Genomic DNA, 19,495 nt, shown 5'->3' on the forward strand with positions numbered 1-19,495 from the left:
TGGAGTCCAAATCACAAGTGGACACAAGTGGTAGCAGACACTGACCAGCAGTCAAACACCATCAATTTTCTTACCAGACACACAGCGCTGCTCTAGAGCTCAGGTAGGCAAAATAGTCTCCCACTGTGTCATCCACATGTGACAAGAGAAGCAGTGAGGGAGAGTGTATCAGCAGTTATCCTGAGTAAGGAGCATTATAAGTTTTCAAACAGAGATCATTGCCTTAAACCCAATAGAAACTTCAGTGGGGATTTGGTTGGGTCCTGTGCCAGAAATAAACAGAAATACTAAATAAATTCCTACAACATGTTAGTCTAGTTCTTATGTAAAATGGTGTAAGTATTTTTTAAAAGGAAAAAAAGTAAAGAAAGAAAAGAAAACCACAGAAGAGCTGAAGAAGAAGAAATAATCTGCTGAAAGTAAAAAATGGTTTACATTTTTCTGTGAGGCTCATTCAAGGTGGAAAAACTAGAAACATGTTGGAAAATGTTTAGAGAGACACTAGATTGATCAAAGCACTTGGCTAGGGTAAGGAACTAAAGGATCTGAGTTATTACTTCTTGGAGAAGTGGCTGCTGGGGAGGAGATAGGAAGATAGAAGAGACAGCCAAAGAATTGTGAGCCTTAAAGGGACCCAGTGCACTGCCTACAATCCATTGACATTACACTTCTGGGCAAAATGAGAAAGAGAAGTTAAGCAGCCCTCCTCAAAGCCCCTGCAGGGTCCCTGCAGTGCTGTTCGAGCTGCCATGAGGCAGCTGCTGACTGCAAGCCTGGTGCTTACAGCCTGGGCCACTTGCCCCACATTGCCACCCCTCTTGGTGACATGCCAAGTCCCTGACCCTACAGTGGGTTTTGGGAGATAAGCTTTTGCAAATCTCTCTGTGACACCTGGAGGTGTTTCCCCTCCAGGCCTTCACTCCTGCCCACTGCCACAGGTTGTTGTCCAGGAGCAGAGCATACTGTGCCTGCAGCATGCCAGCCAAAACCGTGGCGTCCTGACCCCAGCTGCAAAAGAGCTGATGTGTGCCTGAGGGAGTAACATACTTTAACCCATTTTAGCTGCTTGTCAAGCAAACATGAGTCAGATCCCTAGCATACCAACAGATATTAAATGGCAGCCAGAGCCTACTAGCAAATGTGACTTCTGCTTCTCATCAGAGTTGAGCCAAGTAGAGTTGAGCAGCTGCCAAAAGTGCAAGTCCCTGCCCTGCCTCTTACACTGGCTCAATTATTCATGCAGATTGCAAATATGGGAAAGCTAGACCCCAAGAAAATTGAAATCACTTAGCTTTTGTTGTTGTGGTTCTGATAGTTTTCTGAGCATTCAGTTCCTTGAAGATGTCCAGTGGGAACACATAGCCCAGAGAAAGGCCATCCTCTCCGTGCAGTCTCATGACCAGTTTTCTGTTGGTTACCTAATTCAGCACAAAGAAGGGTTACAAATACAGCTGGCCACACAAACGCCTGCCAGCCAAGAAAATTGCAGGTGGGATTAGGGAACACAACCACAGCCTTTGGGGAAAAATATCAGTACACCAGACCATGAGACATATAGGGATTCCTAAGGTGACCTCAGTCAATAGCTCAGAAGATGAGGATGTCCAGGCATCTCCAGAAGGGGAGAAAACAAAACAAAATAAACATGTTTACTCCTGCTTACACTGGGGAACTATTCCCTACAATACTTCCCTTAGGAATACAAGGGCAGCCAGTACTGCCAACAGTGCAACACTTCACGTGTCAGTGGCCACCGAAATGGCAGGGGTGAACCAAGGCAAGAAAGCACAGGCTGAGCTGGAACTCAAGCTGCTGAATTCAAGGTAGGGCCAAACAAACTCTTTGCAGTGCACAAGGGCAGTGTAAAATAACTGCAGATTGTTTCCACACAATCTTGTGACAGCCTTGGTAGAGCAATACTGCAGTAGATAAAAAGCTAACAAATTTTTCATATTGAAAGTCATAGCAAATTTTAATCTGAATCAACATCTTTAGGTGATAAGGGACGCTATTCAGAGGATCAAAGTCTCTTCATTTCCTATTTGCAACACTGACAGATTCAGCTGGCACTTTGCAGTCACACAGGTGGCTTGACAATGATGAAGTGTTCATCCCAAGCTGACATAGATATGGAATAAGAAAAATATACTGGCAGTCAATGCACAATCTAGACTTATTTATAATGCAAACCAAGATCCTGTTTTCCTTCTTAATCTATACTAAAACTGTTGCTCAGACTAAGGAAGTCTAGCAACTAATGAATCTAAACCACAGGGGAGGGAAAAAGACTTTAAACAGAATTTGTATTTTGAAGTCTGAACGATATGGTATCTCTAAAACACAAACAGCTTTTTATGCTTTTTTTAATTATTATTTTTAACTCTGCTTTGATTTATGTCCAGGAAAACATATTAAGCCCAAGTTTTGGGCCTGAAGAACTTACAGGAGTCTGAACCAAGAAGCTGGAGTATCTCACCAATAGAGGAGCAGTTGAATAGCCCAGACAGGTCTTGACAGCGCCAGCAAAAGAGAGGCAGGGGGAGGACATCCTTTATTAGCAGCCTTGGAGGACGCTTACCTCGCTAACCACCAGCATTGCACTGACTAAACCACAAACGCGCATTCCCTGCACACCCACACAGGCTCTCAGAAGCAGCTCATGGATGGGAGCTGGATTGCCATGAAACTCAGGGTGGACAGGCATGGCGTCAGGAGAGAAACCTCTCACCAAAGCACTGCCACCCTCCCAGAGACACGGCTCCCTCTCTCATTTAAAGCAGGCTTTAGATTCTCATACCTTGTCAGAAAAGGACCCCTTAAGGGCAAGGTAGCTAGAGAGCTTGCCCTCAGTCTTGCCTGACTGGGGCACACCGGGCCACAGTGGTGACAAGTACCTGCAGGGAATTCCTTCCTGGGAAGAAGGAAAAAGGTTGTTTTTATGGAGTATATCCCACATCCCAGCCTGTTCTTTTCAGTAACTCATTAAATGGTTATAGGGAGTCAGCTAGATTTGGAACCAATTTTTTGTAAGTGCAAATGTTTTTCTATTACTATAAGAGAAGAGTTAAATATTTTCAACCACCTGTAATTGTTTGGTAACTCTCCAAGAACTTCCCTCTCATTCCCAGATTGAAAATAAAAAACAGACCCAAAAGATAGCTTTTGCTGCAGTAGAGTATGTTGAGCACTTACTTTCCTAGCCCACATTAACCCCAGCCTAGGAGGGTGTTTTCTAATGCTCCTCTACATCAGAAGTCAAAAAAAGTCTCATGCATAAGAAAAAGAAAGGCATGCTGGATTCCCCAAAATGTTGCATTCCAAATAAAAAATACACTGTTTATTGATCTGAAGGTAAGATTTTTGTATTGAATTAGAGTCCTCTCACTCATCAACTTTTTAAAATCATAGTTTGGTTTTCAGTTTCTCCCTGCATCTTGTACCATTATACTTGTGGTTACCTATATTAAATCCACTTTTGCATGCTAGTAGATTTGGGGTGATTTTCTTTTCTTTTATGATAGCTTGATATACTGCATCACATAGAGGTAGAACTGCCAAGCCCTGATACCTCCAGAGAACACAGAGATGGAAAGGACTCCCCAGGCCCCTGCTTTTGGTCCTTTCTGCTTGGCAACTAACCATATTGCATGAATACAGACTGGACCTTGGCAACTGTCCTTTCATTATTAACAAATTAGCAGCTTTGTAATTCCCTCTTTCCTTTTGTTCTGTGTGCAGACACGCACATATGAGCCTGGAGACTTAGACTTTTTCATCTTGACAAATCCTTCCTCCTGCTCACCCCAGTTTTCAACAGCACAACGGGGGGCCAATCAGCAAAGCTTCCCAAGGCCAGCAAACAAATCTACTTAACTTATTTCCAGTTCAGTCCAGATCTTCATGAGGAAATACAAAACAGCCATGGAAAACAACATCTTTCTTCCGCAAGACCTCTAGGCCACTATTGTCAAGCAAAAATGTGCCCCAAATGTGGGCATTCACAAGCATCTGTGCATGGCCTGGCTGCTACAGAGGGCATGGCTGCATTCTGGAAAGGTGCCTGTGTCAAGGGCAGCCTCGGTCCCCAACCCCTTTTCCTGTCACAGAAGCAGCACCAAGTGGCAATATGAGACCAAGAGGCGGCCACGCAGCCACACCATCGCAGGGGTCACTGGCCTGGCTCTTCCTGCTGTGTCCCGGCCTGGCATCGCTTCAGAGGCTTTTGTGCAGAGCAGACAGGGCTGCTGAGGCTCCCCCTGCGCCGCCATCTGAGGGAAGGGATTGTTTGATTTATGAGATGGGAGGAAAAAATAAAGCTGCCTCCTTGTTTGTCATTTGGGATGAAGAGGAAGAAGAGAGTTCTCTTATTTTTGATAGCTAAAGAGTGCTCACTGCATCTGCTTTCAAAGGGAGGAAAGGAAGTGTGGAGGGTGGGTGCCCAAAGCGCTGTGCCTCAGGCAGAGCCCTCTCCCAGAGCTGGGTCATCCTCAGCCACACAGTCCAGCAGAATGTGGCAGCTGGTGCAGGGCATCCACATCCCATGGATCCCACATCCCGAGGGCCGCTGGGCAAAAGTACCGCGGTGGCCGGGGAGGCCCTGCCTCCTCCATCTTGTGGATCAGCCCTTCCTTTCTGTGGCGTCTTGTGCAAGTCAATGAGGTGCTTTGTTTGATGAAAAAAGCAAAATGTTTGCTTGACCCAAAATGAACTTCAGGGTTTTAAATTCACCAATAAGGCACGACAAAAAATGGGGTTGTGAGTTAATGCCTCCAATTTATTTTCACATTTTTGTGTTGACAGCCAATCAAAAAAATAATCATACACACAATGAAGTTCTGTCTCCCACTTGTTTTTCTCATGAATGAGATTGCATATTTCTAGTTACTGGTCCTGGGAATTTTTTCAAGATTTTATTTTAAAATTAAATGGAAATGCTTGGAAGAAGAGTTAAGATTATACTAAGCATGGATAAGTTGTACTTAGCAACTTTGTCCCTTTGAGAAGGCTCAATACTTTTTAATTTATTTATTTATTTATCTGCTACATTTAGCTGGACAGACTCCATATTCCATTACAGTACAGAAGTGATATATTTAATCCTCTAATATACTTCCCAGTTATTTATTCCAATCCAATGTGTTTGTTTAAAGCCAAACATGAAATCATAGAATCATTATTTAGAGGTCATTTCCTCAAGAATCAATGTAATTTTATTCCAAGTTTCTATAAGAGAAAATACTATTTTAAAATGCAAACTTGTAGATACAATGGAAGATGAATTCCATTCATATGATGCAATTAACCCCCAGTATAAATAATCTGTGGTGTATATTGTAATATGATAATGTGAAAGTCCAAAAGAACTCATTCCCAGACCACATCAGAAAATCGACTGAGTCAACAACTGCAGCAGACAATAACAGGACTAGTTAAAGGAGCAGAGCATTAAAGCAGGTTAGTTCAAACTGTACAGCATTTAAAATGTCACTGACAATATTTAATATGACGATTCACACTCAAGCACTACATGAATTCACTCAGAAAAGATTTGGTAAATAAGATCTGAGTGTGAAGAGACAACTAGGTCAACTTGCTATGTCAAATTATTGCATGTCGAAGACTGTTCCTGTCTCTGCTTTGCATTATCACCATCAGTTTTTGAATAATTTAAAAGCAAAATTATTTTCTCAACTTATTTGCTTGGGGATTTGTTTAACTTATTATAAGCAATCACATCTGAAGCTCACTTTCTTGACTAAAGATCCTCTGCACACACAGGATGTGGTGAAGTAACAGATGTAAAGAGCTGAAATTATTGTGACAATATACATGTTGTTTCAACTGTTCTCTCTGATAAAAAAACAACATAGCGTTTCAGTAGGATATAAGTGGCTTCACCATATATGTAGGAAGAGTGCAAGAATCATATGGTAATAATTACTAGAAGTACATAATTCCCTTTTTCTTGACAAGAGCCACATGGCTTTTTTTTTAATCTATTGTATCACTTATATGATGTAACAGTATATCAATGCAAATCAAACAAACGCAAAGCAGCTTTCCAGCTGAGACTCCAGACACACTGAAGTCAGTCAGCTCCAACTTCGGGGTCCTATTCCCAGCTCAGCCCTCAACACTCACATTTTCTCTTTCTAGCTGTGATGTTAAAAATGTGTGGTATAAATCACTAGTGAAAGTAGAGAAACCACTGTGACATTTATCACAAATTCCAACACAACAGCAAAACTGAACATAGGAAAAATTATCTCCCTCCAAAAACCTCCCAGTGTGATCACCTCGGGAAGGAGTTACTTATTGGTCCTTAGCAAATGCAGGGGCTCCCCTCTTCCAATGCAACACCTTCACAATGCTGCTTCCTTTAATATCAACCTGTCACTTGATCCGCAGCTTAAGGCTACAGCACGGAAACAAAACTAAATTCAGCAGAAGGATCAGACCTTAAGGAAGGGTACAGCAGAACTGCATGAAAAAAGCAGCCCATATGAAATGGCTACAGTTCAGACCTGCTAGCTTCCCTGGTGCTCTGCAATTAAAATTCAGTATGGTAGTGTTTTAGAAGCTCATTACTTCAACATTCTTGGTTTCTTTTTGAGACATGCAATATCTAAATGCTGTAAGTATCATAGTCCCATGACACAACACATTCTTCTGGTGTGAGTTCATGGGGCTGGATCAAAACCACTCCAGAGAGGATGCTGGTGGGTTAACTATGTGCCACAAGTCAGTCTGCACATCTGAATGGTTCAAAACTTTGTACATCTCAAAGGGAAGCATGATGTCTGGGATTCCCAGATGTAAGATTACCTTTTGCCCAAGATCTGACACCCTACTCTGCTCCTACTTGCTCACACAGTAATCCAGCATCAGTTAATGAAAGACAATGCCTGCCTGCCTTGCAGATCATTTGCTACTTGTGGCATGCTCTGGCTTTGTTTTACCTCTTGGGATCTTATTTTCTGGGCACACAGATGAACTCTGAGATGTTGCCCAACTCAACCACTCCGTGCTCTGCTGTCATGTTGCAGACCAAAATACCAGGTTTGCCCTGCCTTGACCACCAGTCTTGTCCCAGTTTTTGCCTACCAGGAGGCTTCACAATACTCCTCACAGAGAACCTGCTGCTCCAGGCACCACCTCTGGCCCTGCCACCTCTGTCCCCATCAGCATACTCTCTGCATGGGCCACACCCTACTTCATGTCAACCTTTGCCAGGAGCAAAGCCTTCCCACCATGCCAAGTGCCTTGCTGTGACTACGCAGCCACCAACCAGGCTGTGATCAGTGCAGATTCAGCCCTTGTGGCGCTGCTTAGAACAAAGGTGAAAAGGAGCTGGGTGAGATGTCTTCTCTGAGGCAGTTCAGAATACCTTCAAGAAGCTGTTGCACTGGGCCACATCTGGCTCTGCTAGGAAGGGAACTAGGGAAAACGCCTCCATAGTGTAATACTGCTCATTTCCCACAGCATATAGGGAATCAAGCATCTGCCATGAGCCTTTGCAAGCCAGGACACTTTGTGGCTCATGCCAGCCACCCATGGTTGTCATATTAGCTTCCTGTCTTGGCAGTGGCCATTCAAAATGCATTTGCAGGCTGTATCTCTCTGACTCAAGCCTGTATGACCAGTTCTATTGCATTTCACAGAATCAATTTTAATAATCCAAATTAATCCTAATTAACAGGGGAAGCTGTGGCAGCATTATAAAAAGTGAAAGGTATTCTTTACGTTTGAGGTTTGTATTTTGCAGGATACACAGATCTTAATTTCATAACTGTACATTAAAGTCAGACCAGCAAAGGGATTAAATTAATCTAGCTTCTGCTTCAATGGACAGAAAAAAGGTTCCCATCATTGTCCCATCAAATCACTTGGTTTCATAAATCACATATAAGTAACATGAACATTTATAAATCCAGAAAAAATAATCAAGTCTTTCTCAGTCTGTTAAGTCTACAAAGTTTAGATGAGGCAGGAAAGTGATCTAATTTCAAACTATCGTTTGGGTCAGCATATCTATTTACAGTGTTCAATTACATGATCATATCATTTTGCACAGCCTTCTTTATATTGGCAAGCTATAAAAGAGCTTCTTCGAATGGAACCATTGTTCTGCTGCATGCTCTAAGAATAGCATAGGCTATATATGAGGCCTCAGCACCAGGACTGTGCAGGACCTGCCTTGATAAATTCAGAAGTTTCCTATTGCATCAAAGTTCCTTCCTCCTTTCTCTTCCCAGTCTCTCTTGCTCAAATATACCAGACTGTATTTGGGCCAAGCAGCTCCCCCCTTCCTGTTCCCCCATAGGAGTTGCTGGGAGGTACTGATCTTTTGCCTTTCCTTTCCTAGGACAGACAACTGCATTTTATTATTTACAAATTAAAAAGACTGCTCCTTTTTTAGCCATTTTTAGCCTAGTCTGTCCCACAACAACAGTACTAGGTGTTATTTGCAGGTCAGTATTTCCACCTGCTAGCTAGGAGAAGCAGACAGAAAGCTTCTTGGGGACTCTCTTGAGCTCTGGACCTCTTTTGTCTTTGCCATTGGGTGATGGTTTGCCCACAGCAGAGCAGTGGCACCTTAGTCCCAATACCATCATCACAAAATTATTGGGAAAGCTACTAGAAAACTTAGTTCAGGAATTTCTGTATTTTCTCACAATAGTAAAAATATTGTGACTAATAGAATAAAGATCTTTAAAACAGCTACACAGTTTTGTTTTGCTTTTAGCTAGTGAGAGGATAGAAGAAGGAAAAAAACCCCACATCTTGCTTTTCTGTCTGGTTAAAGAAGCTCTAAGAACATCAGTATTGGTGATGTTTGATAAGGCATATATGGAGGATGATAACAAAAATTTAAACATGAACCGACAGAAAAAAATCTTAGGTTTAAGCCAAGGAGATAACAGTGGAAAAAAGAAATTACGAGAAGAGCAGCAACTCCTTTTTACTCCAGAGATTTTCAACACCTTCCAAATCAGGGTCTCAATGAAAAAAAAAAGCATAGTTTATCCAGCTCAGAAAGACTTCAGGGAGTCCCAAGGGCATTTTGACCTTCAGACAAGAGATGCTTTAGCAATTTTGCTTTGCTCTCTGCCTGCAAAGGCCTGTGCTTAAACTGTGAGCAAAGCAACTGTGGGTTAAAAACCACCCGTGTAAAGTTTTGGTATCTCTAAGGCTTTACTGGTGCTTCTCAAAAGCCTCCTAAAGAAATAAAATGTAAGAGGGAGGGCAGTTCAATTCCCAGATGTCACTTGAGGCAACATGAGATGAGCACTTCTTGCCAAGATCCAAAAGGCCTGACAGGCACCTGGGAAATCAGCTCAGGGAGTCACCAAGAGGTTAGATTTCATCACAGCAAATGACCAGGGGGTATGTAAGAATATTTTTTCAGATTTGAATATGTGTTCAAAACTATGCAGGCTGCTTCCATGCAATTTCTTCTAATCTAACTCACTCTGCATCCCAAACATACAGACAAAGAATACCGCAATCTGGCACAAGCTGCTCGTGAGAGGGAAGAAGACCCAGCTGCTCTTCATCACATTGTACACTACTATCCCACTCTCTCTTGGCATATACTTCAAATTGTGGCAAATGCCATGGGCAAATGCTTGAGACACTGACACTCATTTTATTTCAGTTTTAAAAATTCTATCCACATGCTCACTGAAAAAATCCCTCCTAGAAAAGTTTCATGTAAGCTTACAGAGATATTTTTTTAAACCATGTTAGTTTTGGCTTGTCTCAGTCCCTCTGGAATTATTTTGGCCAGGATTCTCCGTTTCTGAGAATCTCACAGATAGTATTACAAAAGGGAGATTTCTTCAAGCACACACTCTGATGCACTGTGGGGACATTTTATGATATTTTTTAAAAATCTGAACTCTCTGGAATATTAAACATATAGAAATAGATTCTCCTTTCAAGTACCATCAAGAAATAGAACCTCCCTTCAAGTACCATCAAGAAGTCTTTACACTGGATCATAGAGGATCTTCTGAATAAATAAATAGAGCAAACTTGTCTGATAGAGCAAATAATAGCTAGAGCACTTATCACTTTACCAGGGATTCCCCTTTCACATGCTTGAAAATTCTTCATTGATTAACAACATCAGATCATTATTTAATCAAGAGTGCTGTCTCTATCCTCAAACAGTGTTAGTCTTTTGAGTTGCAGACAGTGCAAAGAAATATGGTCCAAGAATATCTAAGAAAATAGAAAGAAAGAGGTAAAAGAGTACTGAAGATATTGTTTCAACTGAGGTCTCTGAAGCAAGTGATGAAATGCCCCACAAATGTGAAGAAGTAAAAACTGGTTTTCAGAAAGGAGGTCACCCTGGTTTTAGAGTGCACTGGAGTACTCTAGTTACTTTTCTGAGAAGTCTATTTTGGCTTTACTATTAACGGCACCCTGGATCATGTAGCCTTTACATTGACTTCTGCCAGGTTTTAATTACAGTTGCTGTACTAGGCCATATGCAAAATATAACATGCAAACATGTTATCAGGAAAAGCTGAAATATATGTGAGTAACATCTGTTTGAGCAGAAGGAAGACACAATTTGCTGAGAGCTGCAAGACAAATCTGTGACAGAGATAAGCTTAGAAGACAGGCATTCATCATGTCTAAGGACACATATTTAGGATAGCTGCTACATGCTGAATTAGGAAAAAGAAGAGATGGACAACAAAATCATTCCATTAAAACTAAGTGTAATGCCTGATTTGGTTATCCAACTACAAAATCCTCACCAATGTAAAATGCATCAAGCATTGGCACACTGAAAGATAATAAGCAATAAAGAGTGATGTGAGACAGGATTATGCTAAGTCATCTGGATAACATGAGAGATATCATAATTCATTGTCATCCCACAAATAAACTACAAAGCTGACTTCATTTATACACGCCTGTAATGTCATCAGTCTCTTAAATAGCCAGTGCTGGTAAAATGAAGTTTCCACTCACTTTGAGCAAGTGCCACCCTCCAGATACAGGTGTACATTTCAGTCCACTCTGCCCCACTCTGCTCCCACAAGCATCCCAAATAAATCCAGGAGGTGTCCACTTCTAATCTTAATGTCTCTGGCCAGTTTACTGTAGCTTAAGTAACTCTTTAACATGTGTGGATGGACAACATAACATCTGTATTTTCTTCACAAAAAGAATTTTATATCCTCAAACAGTGGAGATAATTTTGTTTGATAGGGCACCTTATGAAAATGGCTTATCATTTTATAAAAAAGAAATCAAATGTCATTAAGAAAAAAGAATCCTAATACTAAAAACTAGTCTGATTTTTAAACAAAGATAGGTGAAGAGAAAAAAAAAACTTTGATGGATAAATCCTCTATAGAAAAGGCTGAAAAATAACCAGCATTTAATTTTTTTTTTTAAAAAAAAGGTCCAGAGGAGGCCTTAGAACTCTTTATGCTATAAGAACTGACTGCACAGCATTTATGACAGATATTTCTCAGACTTGCTTTTAAAAGCTTTACCACCTTCAGGCAATCGCTTTCCATATTTCACTAACCTTTCCTGAGAATATATTTTCTAATACATTTTTCCACTGACCCTTCCTGCCTAAATATCTTTTTTAAAGATAGCTCCATTACTTCTTGTCCTAGCAACACTGAATGTCTAACAATACCATATTGCCTTTTGTTCTGCAGTAACTTTTTATTTCTTTGAAGATTATAACTACGTTTTCCTTCACTCCTCAGAGAAAAGTGAACAGCTTTGCTTTCTCTGTCCTTCCTCCTATTTTAAGTACATCTCTAGCCATTTCCATGGCAGAGGAAACTGTGATCTCCATCTGATCTCTGTATTTCTTAAAGTATTTAACAATGTGCACAGTGCTCCAGAAGAGGGTTCAAAGGAAGGATTATCTCACCTCTGATGTACGTCCTCCTTGGCCCAGCTCCCATCACAATGCTGCTTTTCCCCCAGCAGCTGGGCACAGATTCTTACTAGGCATCTTACCTTTTAATTCACTCAACAAGAGAGCCTTCCCCCTGGAAAATGCCACTTTCCCTGCTGCTGATCACTGCACCCAAGAAGGGATTAATGGTTGTGGCCATACTGCACTACAACAGCAGCAGAGAGGTTTGAAGGCTTTACTAGCACAGTAGCTCATTCACAAAACCGCTTACTCCTCACTTGCTAGCAGTGTAGGAAACAGATTTTAGGCTTTGATCAGGAAATTTTCATGAGCTGGAATTAGTGGAGTTATAAACACATTTCCTTCTCTAGGTTTTCTCCATACAGTTCTCCTTTTTCTGCATTCATTCTGGCTGCCCAGTTAAAAAGGAAAATTATCATTAATATGCATGCACAGAATAAGAAGCAATCATATCACTGAAATTGTGGCCATCCACATAACACACACACACACACCAAAAAAAAAAAAAAAAGTGAAGAAAAAAGGAAAGGAAAAAAGGTCTTTCATATACAAGTCTAATTGAGAAACATTGAGAAACTCACCCCATATTTGTGAAGGAGCAGCATATCAGCACTTAGTGTATCAACTGGGTGCAGAGAGACAATTATTTTATGCACATTGAAGGTTTCACATTTAAAAAGTAGTTAATGGTGCTTTACTACCTCTATCTACAAGTTATTTAATTATATTTCCGCTTTTGTTACAAGCAAAGGGAACACTTCAGAAATATTTTCCATAATAGATCTCTAGAGAAACAAGAACTGCTCCTACCATTGTGCAAATCAGTAAACACTTTCAGTCTTCAGGCAGGCAAAAGTTCCGAGGAAGTCTTCTCAAAGAGACAGTAAGGTCTGGGACTCTGCTACAGCTGTTCTCTTGGCCATAACAAAAAGGTAATGTCACCCCATAACATCTGAGAACAAAAAGCAAATTCATGTCACCTGCAGCATTCACCCATTCTTTTGTCTAACAATCATCTGTTAAAATGCTTAACCACTGCCACAGAGTTCTTCTTTAGAGCTCTTTGCAGATATTAACAATGGTGGTGAGATTGTGGCAAGAAAGGAACAGAAAGTAGATCTGCAGAAGTGAGGAGAGCTCCCTCTCAGAAGCCTTTCATTATCACATGGTGCTTTCTGGTGATCACCTCTGATTTGTTCAATCAGTGTCTCAATCAGGTACTTGGCACCAAGAAAAGAAACTACTAGCAATATTAACAGGGTTATCCAGGATTGGGGTTGGAAGTCCCTATTGTTTAAAGCAAGAGTTAGACAGTATTACCACATGATCCCTTCACTCAGACTCTTTGAAGTGTTATGAAAACATTTTTAAAGCAACATTTGCCACAGGGTAGTCACTCATGTTATATCTGTCTTAACCCCTCCTCTTTCCATCTGTGAGCACCTCATTACCAGTGGATAATACTGATGCTGTAATACCACTTTCCCTTGGGAAGAAAATAATAATCATCTGTGTCATTTGAGAAGGATCCTGCTTGGGCCTCTATGTGCAGGAATGCACAATTATAAGGCATGTCCGACAAAAACATTTGATTTTGTTCTGTTCTTAGTTCAGGAAATGCAGGTACAGTGTGTGGTCATTTGTTTCTAGTTAGAGCTTTGAATACTCTTTTGTTTGCAAAAAGAGCAAATGCATCTGCCCATTAAGACTGAAAATAAACTAAAGATTTCAGTAAATGCAACAACAATATTGTTGTTACCAATGTATTTCTGTTTGTCCATAGAGTACGATAAGCACTACTTTCACTAGTTTCATGATTCATCTCTGTATTTTCTTCTTAGAGTTTTACAAGGACTTGTGTTGTAATATGTTTTATCAGAAAATGGCCTGTTCGAAGGAGCTTGAGAAGTCAAGGCTGTGAAAAAAGCACAGAAGGAAAGACTGCAAATGTCAGCAAATGGAATGACATCTTTGTACACAATGTACTCGTCTGTATTTTAAAGAAATTTCTCAAAGAATTCTTTCAGTTTTGGTCTTGGCAGATGATAACATTAGTGCAAAGGAGGTAAAATATATCTGAGATCTGCAGAGGCAAATAATGAGTCCCAGTCCTGTTCAGGGAACTTTTGTTCTGTTTCCTTTGCCTGGAAGACTACAGTCCCTCAAACCCCCTAAAAGTAGACCCTTGTTTATAGCACTTTTCAATCATGGAAGATTTAAGTTAAATTTTCCCCACTTTCTCCCAATTTGTTATTGAAGCCTCCATCAAGAATATTTAGGCAAGAGAGTAAACTTTTGCAGAAGCCCAGCTGCAGGCTACAGGTTCTATAGCCATGCTCTGAGCTTCCCATCAGCAAGACAAAACATTACCCAATTCCAGCCACAACAGAGCACCTCCATTACTCCACATCTGCCTTTTTAGGAAGGCATTCTCTACTCCAAAATCTGGTTTTGTTTTCCTTTGCTTTGCTTTTGAGATCAATGAACTTCAGAGAAATATAAAGGTAACCTCCAAATACTAACACAGCCTTAGCTGGTTGGTCTTCTTGTGCAAGGGGATGTTTCATGCAGTTCCCTGTTCCAGCTCTATTTCCCAAAACTCAGGAAGAACAGCCTCTGAAGGGCAATGTCCAGCGTGTCCAAGCCCTGCCTCCAGACAACAGAATGAAGGTCATCCCCCTGAGCCAAGTGATGGAGGATAATGGCAGAGTGGAACAAGCTGAACCAAAGCTATTTTTAAACTTTATCATCAGGGGAGTTAAATCACTGCACTTAATGCTAGCTGTTGTCAAGATTAACTACGGTATCGTGGGAAAAAAAGGGCTAAAGTCACATAATAATTACATGCACTTTGATGTTTATTAAGAACAGCCACTCTTGTAAAATTATAATGCTGTATTCATAGATTGGAGCTCCGGTTCCATCAGCACTGTTGTAACATTTAGTGAGATTAGTCATTTTGTTAATGAAACATACAATTGGAATATGCTTTTTTAAAACACTTCATGTACAGACCTCTTAACTTAGGAGCGTATGACTAAGCTGATCTCACACATCCACAACAATCCATCCCCAACAATCACCCTCACTTTTTTTACTGGGGGATGTGTACACAAACATTTTAGTTTTTGATTGCTAAGTGTGCTTCTACATCTATGTAGGACTGTTTAGAGGCAGTGAAAATCCCACTTTATTTGGAAATGGCAGCAAGTTTCAATAAATAAATTTGTCCACTACATCTGGACTGGGCAAGTTTGCAGAGAATGTGCACATAAGACAGAAATCAAGAATTTATATGCATGAAGAAAAAGTATTCATCCATTAAAATTCTCATCAATACAAAGAAGCAACTGGAGAAGGTGGCAAAAATAACTATTCCCTCAGTTTACTCCTACTGGACCAGAACCTGCGGTGACCAGGTAAATTAGGTGTGCTCATTACATACTAACCCCTGCTGTCACCATAGGTGGGTGTCTTCCAAGCTTTTGAATACTCATTACACAACACCCCGGAGAGGCAGCAATTACTGTTATTATTCTTTTCTGGATGAAGACAGAAGCAGAGCAAAAGGAAGAGCCTAATCTGAATGAATAAATAAATAGTTACTTAGAGCAATTTGGGAGAAATCTGTGTTTGCAAGTTCAAGCAAGTGATCCATAAGATCTCCACCCTGCTGCTTAAACTGTGGGGTGTCCAAACTCTCATCAGCCAAATAAGGCTCAGGCTCTCATGCATTTTTTGAGCACTTTCAAACTCTGCCTGTGAACTGGGTTAAGCTTGGTCCAAAACATGGTTGTTGGGAGCGCAGAATGGGATACCAAGTTCAACCACTTTTCCCATTCTTGCTAAGTACATACAGAAGCCACACTCTCGCCTACCATGTCCAGCCTTAAAAATTGTACTACTGGAAAGAGAAAGGCAGAGATTGTCACTTTGGAGCTGAGCTGGTGTATAGAAAGAAAGAATGCAATATTCAGAGTAAGTATAAGGCCAAAGAAGTGGACATCTGTCCAGTACTGAGTCCTGAGGTCATGTTTGTGTGTCCTGTTCTGGTTAATACAAGATGTATAAAGGACAAGTTTTAAAAGCTGCATCTGAGATGAACAGTTAGATACACTGTTCTGGACTGTTTTCCAGAAACAGCTTTGTTTTAAGTAGAATTCAGGTATCTCCACTGACTTCTGCTTGTGTCAGAATCATATATTTAGAAAAGGAATTAATAAGAATGTATGGCTAAGGGTGGCTCTGGTGAAGCAGAAGTAAGAAAACAGAAGGGTGACTATTATCTATGTAATTCCCAGTCCAAAGCCCCCAGCACCCGAGAAAATTGTATTCTGCAAGGTATCCAGAGATGCAGGGTAATAAGGATTACAATATTTCTGCTTTGTAGATAATGCTGATGAGGAAAAGCAAATGTTTTCTAACCATTACAAGCAAAACTTCAATCTTCTAATAAATAATACTAGAACAAGACAAAAAGGGGATTTTATTTTTGGCTTTCATACTTGTTCACTCCTAATTAATGGCATCTTAATTGGTCACTTTGGGAGAGCAGGAAGTCAGGCATCAAATCTGGTTACATATCCAGCCTGGGATGAATTCCTCAGCAAGTCACAATAGACAGAACAATGGGGCAAGAAAAAGCAGATTTTCTGTCATACCTCACCCATCATAGTGGAAATTTTATTGTTTAGAGCTGACAGTTTGTAAGCATCACATTCAGGATACAACTTCATTTTTTTAAAAATCCCAGTCCTAAAGGCCATCCAGCTGCAACAGCTATATTGACAGATGAGCACTGTTTACATTCCTTGAGCAGAACGAGATAATACAAGAATGTAAAAAATTCAGCCAAATCTTCTGAAGAGAATTCCCTCCTTTACAAAACATCTGAATTCTGAGCAACGGGATTTTCCATAACTGGAGAGTGCAGTTTTCCATTTTCCACACTTTCAGGCAATCTATTGGCTGGTCTTGCCCTACTATAAACACAGTGGAACATTTTTTTAAATGACATCGCTTTAGCCAGATACTTTGTTAATCTCCCATTCCGTTTCCTGGGCAGCAACTCTGAGGAATAATAGATGAGTTGAAAAACCCCTTCAGTTTTGACATGAAAGACTTGTGATTTTTTCCCAACTGAACTAAGAGAGTGAGTACAGTAGTTTTCTCACAATACAGTACTTTGTCTTAAAAAAATATAATTTTTCCCTTTGCCCTTATCTCTTCAGCTTGTACTTCAAAAGAATGTTCATATTATTAAATATTGTGTTGATATTCTGGTTGAAATCATAAATGTTTGGGAACAGAGGCACAGTAAGAATGATATTCCAAAGGAAAACATTCAGTTTGTAGTACATATTCAATACAAGCACTTATATCTGAGGAATTTCTTTTTCTTTCATTGTTTTTCTTTTTCCTTTTTTTTTAATGTGATAATATTAAAAGTTGGCAAAACCGAATAAGGGTGAAAAATTGTTACTTTAGATTTATACATTCTTATATAAGAGTTAAATTCTTCCCTTGCTGCTTTGACTTCAATGGAAGTCAGATCTGGCATTCAATGTACATCCTATACTCCAGGCAGAAGAGTGCAAATATTGAAATGCACAATCCAAAAAACTTTAAGCACTGCTTATCCTACATATATTCATCTCAGAGATTAATATCTACCAGCCTACACAAGAACAATTAAATCTAAATTCCAAAATGAAGATCATATGGCAGTGGAGATTACAAACATAACATGGGTCATTTCATCTCTACTTTGCTGTTTCACATACAGTCCAAGCAAGTACAGAACAGGAAGAAATCATTAGCAGCAGACATCTGCTGGTAAATGATCTAAATAGAGCTTTTTCTGGACAGACAAACAAATTGGGACAGAGGAAAGGTGAAGAAGAGAAGTGTTACAGGCGAAGCAGCAGAGAATACATACAGTACAAAACTTCCTGCCTCTCAGAGAAAAGTCGAGAATTGTCCCATCACTTCATCCCTAGTGGCCTTACCAGAAGCTGACAGGCAAAACACCACAGGAGCAACTGCAGCACTTTAGTGGGAATTTCAGCTTCTAATGCTTTATGCATTTTTTTACAAGCAAGTCTATCTTTAAAAAAGGATTTGAAAGTTACATAATAAATAGGTTTTTTCTCTATTAGAAAGGAAGACAGAAATTATTCTGTTTATGTGCACATGTTGTTTTACAAACCAATCTTTCAAACACTTCATCAAGACTGTTATCATATATCATGGCACTGCTTTACATTTAAAGGAGAAAAGGAAGGTTTTACTCTTTAAATGTAGGCTCTACCACAAATAGGCATGACTTAGGTGAGAGCCAGTTTCAACTCTCATTGCTAGGCCAGCAAGCTACAGCCAAGAACAAAAGATATGACATGCTGGGGAAGACAGATACTTAATAAGTACTTCTTAAGAGAGCCCCTTTCCTGGAAATGTGGATGGACACTTTCATGTTTCACTGACAGCAAAATAACCTACACACATACATGAGGTTATGGCAATACACTGCTAAAAGCAACAGATCTCAATGACAGCTAAAATCACAAATTCTTAAAGTGAGAGAAGTCTGCAGTGGAATGAGACACTCTATATTGTAAGCTGCTTTTCCTTTCTTTCACTTAGATTTTTTTAAATGTTCATTCAGATTTCTAGGTTGCTAGATTGTCTTTAAATGTCAGAGATCAGGTAAAGAACACAATCTACAGTTCAAGTATTCATTTTGCTTTTTCCCAAATAACAGCATTCAGGTAATCAAAGCCAGACAGCATGGTTGAAAAGTCCAGGTAGAACCAAACTTAGAAACAACAAGAACAGCAAAGAGTTAATATCAGCCAATAGCAGGCCATTGTTTCCTTTTTAGGAATAATTGTTTGAACTAAAACTTCAGGCCAGTTCTGTGAAAACATCTGCTCAAGAGCCTCAGTTTAAATTAAGTCATCTCAGTATATACAAAGAATGAATAAAATTACTCCACAAATAAGCCAAATACTCTTTATTGGTTACAAATATTTAGTTAGTTCCATTCCAATTCTTAAACAAGAAGAACAGATCCAGAACTTGGAGAAGTCACAAATATGTTCCTTAAAATATTGCTGTTAAAGAGAGGATGCAGGAACATTATGACTGAAAAGTTAGAGCTTATTGTTCAGTTTAATTAGAATTTAGGCTGATGAAATGCACATAAATAAGCCTCATTAGACTTAAGGAGATAATCATAAGTCATTCATAACAGATTTTTATGGGGGTATTCTTCATCCCTCCAGTTTAACAAACTTCTGGTCATGTTCCACAGTGGTGCAGAGGTTCTTCAAGGACACAGCACAGGACAGTGATTTGTCATAAAAATTTTTATTCATAACATAAATAGTAAAAGACATCATTATTGTTATATCTGAATCAAATTAGAAGAATGAATTATTCCCCCATTCCACCCCAAAGGAAAGCATTAGATATCAGACATGTTGTGGTAGGCACTGTTACAATTTGTTACAAGACAAATCAAGTTTAAAACCACTGTGTAGACAATAGCTCAGTTGTCTTAATATTAATCAG

At 39.8% G+C, this 19,495-nt stretch overlaps 1 long non-coding RNA gene across 2 annotated transcripts in view; it reads right to left on the reverse strand.

The window, feature by feature from the left end:
• Positions 1-12,842, reverse strand: part of LOC134417677 (uncharacterized) — a 65,266-nt gene extending 52,424 nt beyond the window's left edge. The window contains exon 1 of one of the 2 annotated variants that reach the window (XR_010027608.1): positions 12,734-12,842. This is a non-coding gene — a long non-coding RNA (uncharacterized LOC134417677). Of the gene's footprint in view, positions 1-74; positions 290-12,733 lie in introns of those variants that run through there. The other variant, XR_010027610.1, reaches the window with a different exon arrangement.
• Positions 12,843-19,495: the final 6,653 nt, after the last annotated feature.

This window comes from Melospiza melodia, chromosome 4, assembly GCF_035770615.1.
Source record: "Melospiza melodia melodia isolate bMelMel2 chromosome 4, bMelMel2.pri, whole genome shotgun sequence".
Lineage (NCBI taxonomy): Eukaryota > Metazoa > Chordata > Aves > Passeriformes > Passerellidae > Melospiza > Melospiza melodia.